This window comes from Buceros rhinoceros, unplaced genomic scaffold (assembly GCF_000710305.1).
Source record: "Buceros rhinoceros silvestris isolate BGI_N320 unplaced genomic scaffold, ASM71030v1 scaffold1462, whole genome shotgun sequence".
Taxonomy (NCBI): domain Eukaryota; kingdom Metazoa; phylum Chordata; class Aves; order Bucerotiformes; family Bucerotidae; genus Buceros; species Buceros rhinoceros.
Genome location: NW_010396929.1, coordinates 7666 through 20312, shown reverse-complemented (window position 1 = coordinate 20312; position 12647 = coordinate 7666).

The following is a 12647-nucleotide window of genomic DNA, read 5'->3' as shown; positions in this document are numbered from 1 at the left end:
GTCACCCATAAATCGCTTGTGTAATAGCTATTCATAGTGTCTAAGACTTCTGGAGATTGGTCAAAGGACTATGCAGTTACAGTTCGCGTGTGTTTAATACAATCTACTGAGGGGCTAATTAAGAAAAAAGGCTGGAAGCAAATAAATAATAGCAGTTTATGGAGTTATTTGTTATGTCAATGTGATAGAGAATGTGCCACCCCACAATGGAAAGCTAATTATTTTCCTGCCATGGCAGCTTGCTAACCTGATATATTGCTAATGAATGGATTAGATAGAGGTTTGGCAGCTGCTAACATGAGTGCTCGATTGTTTTTAAGACCAATTCATGCTGATGCTGAGGTCCAAGCCAGGTAATGATTCTAACAACTTAAAGGCAATTCTCCATCCGTTTATTTAATGTATCTCTCTCTCTTTTTCTATATTTAAATCTAATTAAACATGTACATCTGTAAGTACTCATCCATACAGGTGGAATACATGAGGAAGTCTCATCACCTAGTTTGTAGCTTAAACATGAAATCTGCAGGCTGGGTTTTGATTTCAGTGTGTTTACATAAGGTATGTTTTCTTATCCTGTGGCTGTTGTGTTTTGCTGTCATTGGGTAAGCTGCTAAAACATGGAAGCATTGTCAGGTCCCAGTGTTGGGAGAAGCAGAGGGTCCATGTGTGTTGCCAGTGGCTTCCTCGTTTGCTGGCAAGCAGAAGTTGGTCAAGTGCACCGTTTATATGCCTGTGGTGTTGGAAAATAACCACTTCCTCGATTTTTCTTGCTGGCAGCTCACTCAGCAGAGTAATTCTATCCCTTTCACAATTTTCATTACAAGCAGCTGATGTATTTATCAGTATGAGAGGACTTCTTAATTTCACATCAGTGATGCATTTAATCTTCAGTCTTCTTAGTTAAGTTTGTTCTGACAGCTGATTTTTTCCAGTCAAAATGACTGGAGAGTCAAGTTAATTGTCTTGAAATACATGGGTTTGTATTTGTGCCTAGATATGACTGATTAGGCTTTGACTATCAGGTCTGTTGTGGTGCACAATGCCTCAGGGCCCTGATGCTCTCCCCCTGGCTATGCTGCTGACTGTGCAGTCACCTGGCCATGCCTGTGCACCAGAAGATGCTTACATGAAAATCCCTGTGGTATCAGCTAAGTGGAGAAGGAGTCTGGAAGCCTTTGCAATCCTTGAAGCAAGTTTTGAGAGCAGGAGTAGTTCTGTGGACTCTGTTTTTGAGAACTGGTACCAGAGACAAATACTCAGGATGGATAGTTGACACGAGATGAAAATCTCCCTGACACATCATGTTAGTATAAATGAAATACATGGATTACATCATCTGGACAATGGAAACAGGAGCTTTATAGGTTCAGATGACATAAAATCCATTCATATTTACCTCAAGCTGGAATCAGCTCCAGAGGTGATTTTTCACCCTTGGAGGTCCAGATGACATATTCCTAACCTCCTGACTAAGCATGTTCTTTATGCATGTGTGTGTGTATACCCATACACAGGGGACATCAGACACCATGCTCAGTGAAAGCACTTTCCATTTTTGAAACTTCCTCTTGAAATGCTTCCCTGCAGTGGGCCATGGACATCACCCTCTCACTGCACTTTCCAGACAGTGGGGATAAACTTTTTAGTAGGGCCTGTTGCCATAGGACAAAGGGCAATGGTTTTAGACTAAAGAAGGGGGATTTAGACTAGAGATGAGGAAGAATTTTTTTTTTTTTTTTTTTTTTTTATGATGAGGGTGGCGAAACACTGGAATAGATTTCCCAGAGAAGGTGTGGAAGCTGCATCCCTGGAAGTGTTCAAGGTCAGGTTGGATGGGGCTCTGAGCAACCTGATCTAGTTAAAGATGTCTCTGCTTATAGCAGAGTTGTTAGACTAGATGACCTTTAAGGTCCCTTCCAACCAGAACTGTTCTATGATTCTACATGCAAAGGTGGACCGTGTACTGGAGCAGCAGTTGTACCTTCCTCACCACTTTCTTGAGACAAGGTGGTTGGCAGCTTGCTGTAACAATTATCCTCCCATCTGGACTGAATTGAAATGGATGCATGGGCACGAAATGCCTGCTCCCATGGGCACGCAGACACATCACACCCTGGTTTTGTAGAGGAAGCTGCAGCAGCACTGTACCATGAGCTACTACTCCAAGTAAGTACCAAGGCTACTTTCACTACAAAGCATTAGAAGACAAGAGGTTGCCTTGCTATTACAGTCTATGAGATGAAAGATGACATTTTGGCTGGGTGCCCAAAGAGCTGGGCAATTGTCACGTCATTAGTTGTGCCTACCTTATGCTGTAATACATTTGTTACAGTTACAAGGCTCAAAATCTAGTGTTTCTATTTTGTCTCTGTTGCCCTCTCCTCTTTAGGATGAGGTTTGCATTTAACCATAAAAATTCTTCAGACTGTGGTGCATCACCCATAATTCACCTGTGACTGTAACTAATAGAGTGAGTTGGAGATCCCTTCTTGCCTGCATGGTCCTTGCAGTGGGGGTAGCTACGGATTGGAGGTTCAAGAGCAAGCTCTGTCATTAGAGTGGCCCGAAGATGTGTGCCTGCCTGGGCAGACCCATAAAAAGGAATTCCCACCTACTGTCACTAGAGGTCAGTGTTGAAGTAATTTTAAGGTCAAACCTCATAACCGTGTAGTGGATTGTCTGTAAATTCAGACTGTGGGTGGTTGTGGGACTTGCATGAAGTGAGTAATATACTGACCTTAAATTGTTGAGTCATTTCATACATTCTTGTAACCCTTCTTGTTTTGATCAAGTGACTGTTGATTTACGTCCAGACCAATGACAAGATGATTTGATCTGTTATCTTTTGTTTTCCCTCCCTGCTTACTTGCCTGCTTTATAATTAAAGATTTGTGTTCCTTTTTAAGTTTGTGAGTTAGTTCATTAGCAGAGTTCCAACTGAATGTTAAGATAATTTTCAGCCAGGGTTGGGAGTAGAAGTTAGATACGTAGGTTTTGTTGCGATTTGCTGGTTTTTTGCAGATTAGCAGCTGGATATGTAGAAGGTGGTATCTATGTGTATGATTGCATCTTGTCATACACAGAACTTCCTCACCAAAGCCCTGCCTCTAACTTAGGCATAGGTCATTTCAATCATCTTTGAATATCTCCAAAAAAGAAGAACTGTGTGTAAAAGGCAGATCTTGCTGCGAGTTGAATTTGAGTATTTAGTTATTCTAAATTTTGGAATAGGTGTATTTAGTTAAAATAAGGAATAACTTTTTATACTAAATTTTTCCTTGTGGAAGTAATGTGTATAGATCTAAGTTTCAAACAGCAAGATGCATTGTTTCATGTGAGAACATCCAGGTCATGGCCAAGTAGACCTGTATGTGTTGGGGTAGGTAGTGTGTTTGTAGGCTATGCTCCTAGAAAGCTTCTGGATAAAGTAAATTTTTTGCTGCCTGAGGATGCCAGACCATTGGAGTAGGGGAAAGGACGCAGCCAGGTGCTGCAGCTCACTGAGCCAGCCTTAATCTCCATGGGAGTGATGGGACTCTTGAGGAGTAGCTGTTGACTTCTGCCTGTGAACTTCCAGAGTTCCTCATCTTTGGTTTCACTGTGTGCTTTGTTCAGAGCAGATAGCATTTGGCAATAATTGGCACTGTATCCAATCCTTTCTGGTTTAGGGCATATTGGCATGGAAAAAGAATTACGTGACATGACTATTCCTGGAAAATAAAGAGCAGCCTCGTATGAATGTGATTATTTGTCAGTATGGGTTTGATCATTGGGGTAAACATCGAGGAAGGAAAAATAGACTTGATGTGGAAAGGAGGGAAACCTCCCTGATTTCATAGAGAGCACAGTGTCTCATGTGTCCTTTTTAACTCTAAAATAATGAAGTTATTTTAAAACATCAGAGTATTTGACTATATTTACCTTTGTAATTCCAGATAAAGTAGTGTTGTTTAAATGTGTGTCATGCTTTCCATTTATGGAAGGTGAAATGGCATTTCAATTTTGTGCTGTCTCAAAGCCTTGACTTCCCAAAATTGTTTTAATGTGACAAATCATCCTCAGTGATAATTAGAGTATAGCTTAGCATTAAATGCATATATATGTGCTTTCATAATTTTCATAGAAAGACGGATGAATAGTTCCCAGCAGTGAACTCTCAGTGTCTGTTTTCCATAAGGAAAATTCAAGAAATACTTAAGAATACCCCAAACCCAATGATTAGAGTCCTCACAAGGTGCACCCACAGGAATACCAAGCTGCTTGATGAATCATTATAGATGGGTTTCCATGGATAGTTTGGGAGTTTGATAACATGACACAGATTTTTTTATTTAGTTAGCCTCCATTTCTGGAGTATTTTTATTAGGAAGGTCAGTGATCTGTCTGAGCCTAATTATCCCATCTGGCAAGTGCGCTTGAGGCACACAAGTTTGCTGCAGTTCATGTGCACAAAGAAATGATGCGGTTAGCACGTTACTTATTCAGCTCTGACTCATCAGCTGAACAGAATGGTGTCTGCTGGCAGCTGCATGGTCCAGGGTAGCCTTAGATGTGGCTCTGGGAAAGGACTAGAGTTTGCATCTCCAACTTCACAGGGAGAGCTTAATCTACTGTTCTTCTCTTGGCACTCTTGTTTTCATCTAGGTTTTTTTAACTCATTCTTTTAATGATTTCAGAGGACAGTTAAAAGCTATGTGTTGATTCAGACCTTCTTTACACGTTTTCAGAAGTATCTTTCATTATTCTGGTACCATTGGAATGTTAAGTGGACTTTTCAGAAAGACCTCCAGGTCCTCAAGCTGCAGTATTCATACAGCTAGTAATGTCTATTTTAAGTCTTTATACAGACCTCCACGAGCACACTAGTCAGCCGAACCACCTCTGTTTCAGTTCGGGCACATGGTGTGTCTGTGAATGTGTGGAATTGGTGTTGGAGAAGAACGCTGGTGGAGCAAGTACCATGTCCATGGTAAAGCGCACAAGACATGGAGGAAAAAGGAAATTAATGTCTTAACTCTGGGGTGTGTATTAGCATACAAACTGCTAAACTCATCCATTCTTTTTCCTAGGCATTCCTTCAAAATGCCAACCAAAATGAATATGGATTCTAGACAGTCAGTATATTTAAACTTTCACCAAGACTATGTGCCGAAGTGAAGTCTTCAGATACATCATTATTAATGAAGCTGCTCAGTCATATGCAATATTATAGGTATATATTTTAAGACATCCATTTCCATGCTTTGTAATCCTGTTCCAGATCTGAAAAGTACGTAATATAATTCTTGCTAGAAAATGTTTTAGATAAATCTATTAATTTGGTCAAAGATGTATGTCCTTTATCTGCTGCTAAGTGCTTTCCTTAGAGGCTCTTTACAAAACAGTGCTATGTAAAAGGTGACAGTCAGACGGATAAAAATTGAATTTTCCTTGTTTAAGTGGAAACAGGTGTGCGGTCTATGCATTTTCTTTGTGATTTGAGACGGCTGATGGGATTGAGATAGGTCTGCAACTATCAGGTTTGCTGCCTGAATTCTGTCACTGCCGTTTTCCCACTGGTATGAACTAATACCTATCAGCAGAGGCATAAGAGCAAAGCCATGCCAAACTGCGAGAAACATTATATGCACTAGAGTGATGAAATAAAGCAAAATATTATTGTATCCCAGGAACGTCCTGATATATAGAGGTTTTGAAAACCTGTAATAAGGGAGGGAAGACTCAAAGGAAAAGCTTACTTCTTTTCTTTTCCCCACCCCTGCTTAGAATAATTTCATAAATGAGTAAAAACTGAGTGTGCTAGCCCTTGTTATCTCTGTGTGTGTGAACATACAGACTTGTAGAAAGAGTAAACTCATCTCTTTTAGTGCTGCAATGAGAATGTGGGTGCCTTTCTAGTATAATCATTGCAATGTGAAATGTTTCAACAGAAAGCTTATAATTCCTTTGTTTGGAAGATAACTCAGAAAAGCCCTGGGATACCTTGGCTGTATGAACATCTCGATAAATTTGATTTAGCCTTTCCTGATAAATTTGATTTAGTACACTGGTCCAGTAAGCAGCTATTTCTTAACAGTCGTTAAGCTCAGCTTTAATTCTGCCAACATCTTAGTTCAAATAGTGCTGAAATGATTTAAGGAAAGGAGATGGAAGGTATTGGAATGAGGAAAAAATGGGAGAGAAGAATAAAGAGGGAGAAATGTAAAGAAGGAGTCAAAGATGGGAGACGGAGAATTAGACTATGGCATGCTGAAGAAAAAAGTTGTGTAGTAAGGTAGGCAAGAGGCACTATTACTTGCAGTCTGATGTATGTTCTTGTTGTTTCCCCCTTGTGTGGGGGAAAGGAATATACTTAGCCACCAGGTCTAGTCCAGATGTTTGCAAGTGAAGAGTTAGGCAGTGTGAGGCCTGGAAAGCAGAGATGTGATGGCTGTGCATTCTGCACAGGCCCTGCATCTGCTTGGTTAGCTTTACCCCTACGAGGCAGAGGGGAGCAAACTGCACAGTGTATGTGTCACTGTCTTCCCTGAATCTGTTCTGCACTCTTGTGAGCACCAGGTTTATTTCATTGTTTTAATCATCGTCAACAAAGTCATCCATCAGCATCTTAAAACTTTCCTCCTAGGATAGGAGCTAAGCACCCATTTTATTGATGAGCTTATTGAGATTTTATATGTGTCTGACAGTGGCTTTCATCACAGTTTGGTTTTGTTGCTTTGGCAGGAGAATTTTATCTAAAATGTATGAAACAAAGGGTGGACTTGGTACAGTTAAATGTTTATTTTAAAAAAAGGGAAATTGGTGGTAGAGATGTATAGCCAGTAGAGGTACCGGGTTATTCAAGAAATAAAACTGTTTAGCTAAAAGTTCATAGGCATTTTTGGTTGTTGGTTTGTTTTGGGTTTGTTTTTTTTTAATTATTCATTGCCTTTAGTCATAATAGATTTTTCATGACCTTGGAACTAGTTCTGAGCGGCAGAGAAACTTAAGGAGAGATTGAATTATTTCACTTCTGAGTTGTTTTTCCTGGGTAAACAGACATGGTGGTTTTTGTTGTTGGCAAAAGGTTTCAGTGCTGCAGATTGTAAAGCTACAGTTTTGTCTTTTGCAAGCACAAAAACCACAAGGAGATTGGTTTGGTTTTTTCAGGAGAGTGGTGGAGAGAGGAGAAGCATCACTAAATGTGAAGCATCCTGTGAGTTCAATGTCATAAGCAAATTCTCTGTGATGCAGTCTATGGACTTACAGATTTTCAGTCTCTAGGGCAAGCATCCTGAGCATGAGAAACTCGGGGAATGTGGTCCCAAGGGCGTCTCTTCCAGTAGAAATGTCATGGACTCTTACTGGGGAAAAAAAATGTTTTGAGGTTTGGGGAATGGTTTGCTTTTTCTTTCTTTTTCATTTTAAGGAGATTACATCCATTTCAAATAGAAAGTGCTGAAACAAGCATTTCTCATCGTCTGGTGACACCTGTAGCTCACGTGAAGTTTTTTGGCAGTGATGATCACAGAATCACACAGAATGATAGGGGTTGGAAGGGACCTCCGGAGGTCATCTGATGCAACATAATAGATTTATTGTTTGGATAAAACGACTCCGTCCCAGCTGCCTTTGTGTGGTTTTATGTTTGCTTGCATAAGGAACTAAAAAAGTATTTGTAGCACAGATTTCTTGTCCAGCTCAAGCAATGTATCATGGCATCTCAGTGCCTTCTTGTTCAAACCACTGCGTCAAAGAAATCTCTTGCTTAGAGAGAGACTTCGAGTCTCAGGGCAGTTTTCACTGCATATGCGATTGGCTTGTTTATGTTGGCAGTAGCACTGAAGACTCTGAATCTGTGAACTAGGACTAGGTTAATTAGTAAGTATTATGTGAGTGAAGAATAGAAAGTAAATCCCTGCTTTTACAAGTTTACAGTCTAAATGAATATTTGTCACAAGAAGTATGTTGTTGTTTTCGTAAATACAATTCTTAATGCCACAGTCCCCAAACTGTCAACTCCTAAACTATCAGTCGCCTCTCTGGTACACACAGGGCTTTTCTCACCCTGACGCATCACCTTTTAAAGCCACAAAACATATGAGGATTTGGCTAGCACTGAAGAGTGTGTATGAAGAATGGAGGAAAAAAAATCTGATCATGATTTTTCTTCATGAATGGGATGATTCAGTACAGTATATTAGTTATCCTGTATTAGTGCCAACATGAAGTTTGATAATACTGAAAAAATAGAGAATAGTGTTAATATCAATCATTAATATGGAAACTTGGCCAGTGAACAAAGCAAGGAATCTTCAGGACACCTTTAAAAGTAGTTATTAGTCATTAACCTGCTTATTCTGGTTTAGTAAGCTTGCTTATTTGACCCTGACTTCAGTTTCTTTAATTGCTTTCATTAAGCCACAAAGAAGGTGTAAATGATTAAATGAGGAACTTTCCACTTGTGTCCAATCTATTTGTTAAAACTACGTGTACTAATGCATTTATTAGTGCCATCTCAATATAGCCATGCTGCCTGGGCTTATTTCTAAAAAACGAAAAAAAAAAAAACGAAAACCAAAACCCAAATGATAAGAGATATTCTTAGGTAAGGATTTACATCCAAATGAAGGTGAAGTGTTTCTTGGGTTGTTTTCTTTTTCAGCATAATTTTAATTGCCGGCCTTCCGTCTCACTGGTTTGGACTGTAGCCAGGTTAGATTTGGGTCATTGCCTATTTATAGTGTTTTCAAAATAGACAGTGCAGGTGGTGTGTGTACGCTTATAAACGTTTCCCGTGGGCTTCTGCTATGCGCAGTTGTGCAGAACGGGAAAATTCAGATTGCCATTGTAACAATTTTACAGATTTTATTTAGCACAATTGCAAGGAAGGAGTTCTTTGTCCTGTGTATAGACACATAGACGCAATGATGGAGCTTTGTGTTAGCAAGTCTGATTTGGCTGTGTTGCACAGCTTGTGGTCAGGCGGTCCTAAGAGACTGGAATTAGGATAGACTGTTTTCTAAACTTGTCTCTGGAGAAAAGGGAACAAAACCCAACTGAACGGAACCCCAAAACCAAGGAAGATGACACCAAGACAGGACAACAACACTGCAGCAGAATCCTGACCTAGGGAAAGGTCTTCTGTGGCTACCTATAATAAACATCAGCACTTGCATTTCACCACAGGAAAAAAAAAGAAATCACCCACATCACTACTTTACATCAGCCATACAGTAAAGACAGTTGTGTTATTTTAGTTTGTGTTTATTGATAATGAAAAGGCAGCTGTGAGGTAAGAATAGTCTCTGCTCTGAACAGTTCACAAATAAGTAATTGTGCAAGCATAAGAAGAATGGGAGAAGGAAAAGGATGACACTGGAGTTTGCGCACACATTGCCTTGGTGTGTGGAGGTGCTCTATAACTCAGTACTTCTTAGTGCTGAATGTGGTCAATGTATTGAACTGTGCAGAAGATCTTCTCATCTCTGCAACCTGTGAGGTTAACTCTCTACTGAGCTATTGTCCTATGTGTCAACAGCTGACTTGAAGTGTGTCCCATCACAGGAGATAACAGCATCTTTCTGTGTCTCCCAGGCTAAGACATGGATGGCTTGAAAAGGTTTAACTGGGGAGAGGTCCCTGCACCCTTCCTTTGAGCAAGGCTTCAGGTTCTCTGCAGTGCTGCCCAGTCTCCTCAAAGATGTTCAGGTCTCTCTGTTTCCCATCTTTGGTCTGCAGTTTTCTCCACTTTTCAAGCTCCTGCTCATCCTCAAATATGCAGTAGGTTTTAGGGCAGGAATCCCTTTCCCTCCAGCTCTTCACACATGGATTGCTGCTGCCTTCTCTTCTGCCTTCCAGGTGTCCCAGGATATGTTGACTCATTTGCCTGTGCTTTGAAGCTAATGATTTTTTAAAAAGGAAATAAAGTCATCTCTGAGCAAAGCAGTGCTGGCTGCTCTGAAAAGGGGGTTGCTACTGTGGGAATCATGCACCCAGCTGTAGATTTAGAATTCCACATCTTTGCTGCAGGTTTAATGTAATTTAAAATAAACGGGAAGACTGAAGGGAATGGGACAAGAGGAAAGTGCAGTGGAAGACTGGATGTCATTAAACTGAAAAACCATCTGTTAGAAAGTGTGCGGTCTTTGATGTCTTGGTTGTTTAGATCACACAGCATTAAAAATGGGATTAAAAGCGAGTTGATCTTATACATCATATCTCCACCATTGCAAGCGCTTTCATGTTGCAGTCAGTTAAGGAGCTTTTAATGGTAATGACCCAATTATTTTTAAGACTTGGTAGTAAACATAACATGTTGATATTTTAAGGGTTTAAATTGATTATTTCAGTTTTACAACTTGGTAAAAGCTACTCTAAGAAACAAGCATGCCGTCTGAAATTCCATTGGCCAGGTGCCTTTTAATCATACCCTATTCTTATTACAACAGGAAGGATTAATTAAAATTGGAAGCCTGTGAGTAATTATTTCTTTCCTTGCAGTTTTCTTTGAATGGCATTATTGTGTTCAAATCCTGCATGAAGGTTGTGGTTAAGGTGGTTTAAACATCAGTGAATAGTTTTCAGTCTTTCAGAGGTGAGGAACCACAAACTGGTGTTTTCCTGTACAGGATGCTGTCACAGTTCCACTCTGTTTTCTTCAACTGATTGTTAGAGTTTCTGATTACTTCCTTAAAAGGGAAGGAAGGATTTAAAATTGGTATTTTATAATCAGTGTAAAGTGACCGCAAACTTTGCTTGGGGATAATAATGATTCTGGACAGGTGATATTACAGCTATCATCTCCTCTATAGTAATTGCCCATAAGCACATGCCTGATAGTAATAATGCTTTGAAGTAGTTTATCCCTTTTTTTGAGTTTAGAGGAACAAGTAGCTCATTGCAGGGATCAGTCTCCACCACTACTCCTGGCTACCTGGCACAACAGCCCAAGGAAGCCCTGAGACTCCGTCCTGAAAGATGATCTCTGCTGTGAGGTGGACTTGCTGGCTCCTTAAAACAGCTGCAGTTCCTCTTTTAGGCAAAGGTTCAAGGGAAGGGGCTAAAGATCTAAGAACGAGTTAATCTAAATTGTCCTCCTGTTCTCTTGTGTGCAGTTGTTTTTGCTCCAGTACAACAGTGTCACAAAACAGAGGTACCTGACATGGTGTGAGCAAGACAAGGCTGAGCTACCTACATCGAAAAAGAAGTCTGCACTTGTGCACTCATTTATTTTGTTTTGTAAGGGAAGGTGAGCTCAAGTTTGGTGTTTTCCAGGTAGCACAGTGTTTTCTAAAATAACCAAAACAAACAAATGAGCAACCCCAATGAGTTATGATTAAGCCAGTAACTTTAAATTTCATCATGTAGAACAAAGGGCTTGTCAGTCCTTTTCTGCTTTCCGTTGCTCTGAGTTTTCATGCCAGATGAACCAAGGCTGTTTACTCCTGGGATCAAGTAGTTGGCTTGCACTGTGGACAGGTGAAAGCTGACAGAAGTGAGCTCTCTTACAATGACAGTTTTAAAGAGAGTGCAGAGCTGGTGGCCTGAACTCCCTTGCGGTGGAGTTTGTTTTTGTTGTCAGGCTGGTTACTGGACAGCTTGAGCATGTGTATATCCCTGCAACTTGTACCCTGCTTTAGCATTAGAAAAAATTTCAGTTGTTTCTAAAGAAGCATAGTACATAAAACCCAGATCTTGGCAAGTAAGTAAAAGGAAAAATTACTGTCACTGGTAGTTTTCTGCTTGCTACTGTATTTTAGTACTTTAACCATATACATTTTTTTTCTCTGATTTAGAATATTAAGTAGAGTACTATCTTTGTCTTTACACTTTATGCAATGTAGACATATGGTGCAATATATAATAATTATATGTAAAATGCATCCTATAATAATGTACTATGTGATACACACAGCATACAGTTACGTGGCTGTGCGTGTATTTATAGATACACGTGTATATGCATGCATACACATATTCTCAATTTTGAAAAATCTGCTCCTGCAGTGAGTTCTGTTGTGATTTCAATACCTCATTGACAAGGACTAGGTGTAAGTTGTACATAAAATTATCTACTTATAGCAAACTAATGGCAGGATCACAGCTTAGTCCCATTAGTAATGTCCCCTGGTTATGTATTCTGTAATTGCTGTAATTGCTCTGTCCTAGCCTTCCTGAGTAGAAAATGCCATTGAAAGGCTGCCATAATCCATTGTGAATATATTTCAGTCCATGCTTCTAAATGGGTAGGTGTCCTCCACCGGTCTGTTTTTAGTCATTGAGCTGTAATCAGAAATTACAACTTGCTATAGCCTAAGGTAACATAAGTTTGGGTTGGTTTTGGGGTTGTTCTGCTTCGCAGGAGGAGTCTTTTTACTGCTTCAGGGACACTGAGGTAACTGCCCATGTTCTTTTCTCTCTCTGGTGAAAAGTTCTTTCAGTCCCAGGGGCGGGAATTCCAAAGTGCCGTGCGGCTCGTCTGAATTTGAAAGTGCCGTGCGGTTTGCCCAGAGGGAGTGTCTCGAAACACCCCTTTTTATGCGCTTATTCGCTGAGGCGTGTCTGAATATCGCTTCCCTTCCCAGGACGTGTTGGAACTCTTTCCTGTGGTTCGGGAGGAAGGAGAAGGGAAGACAAAAGCTCAGCCACGTGGCCGGCCCCAT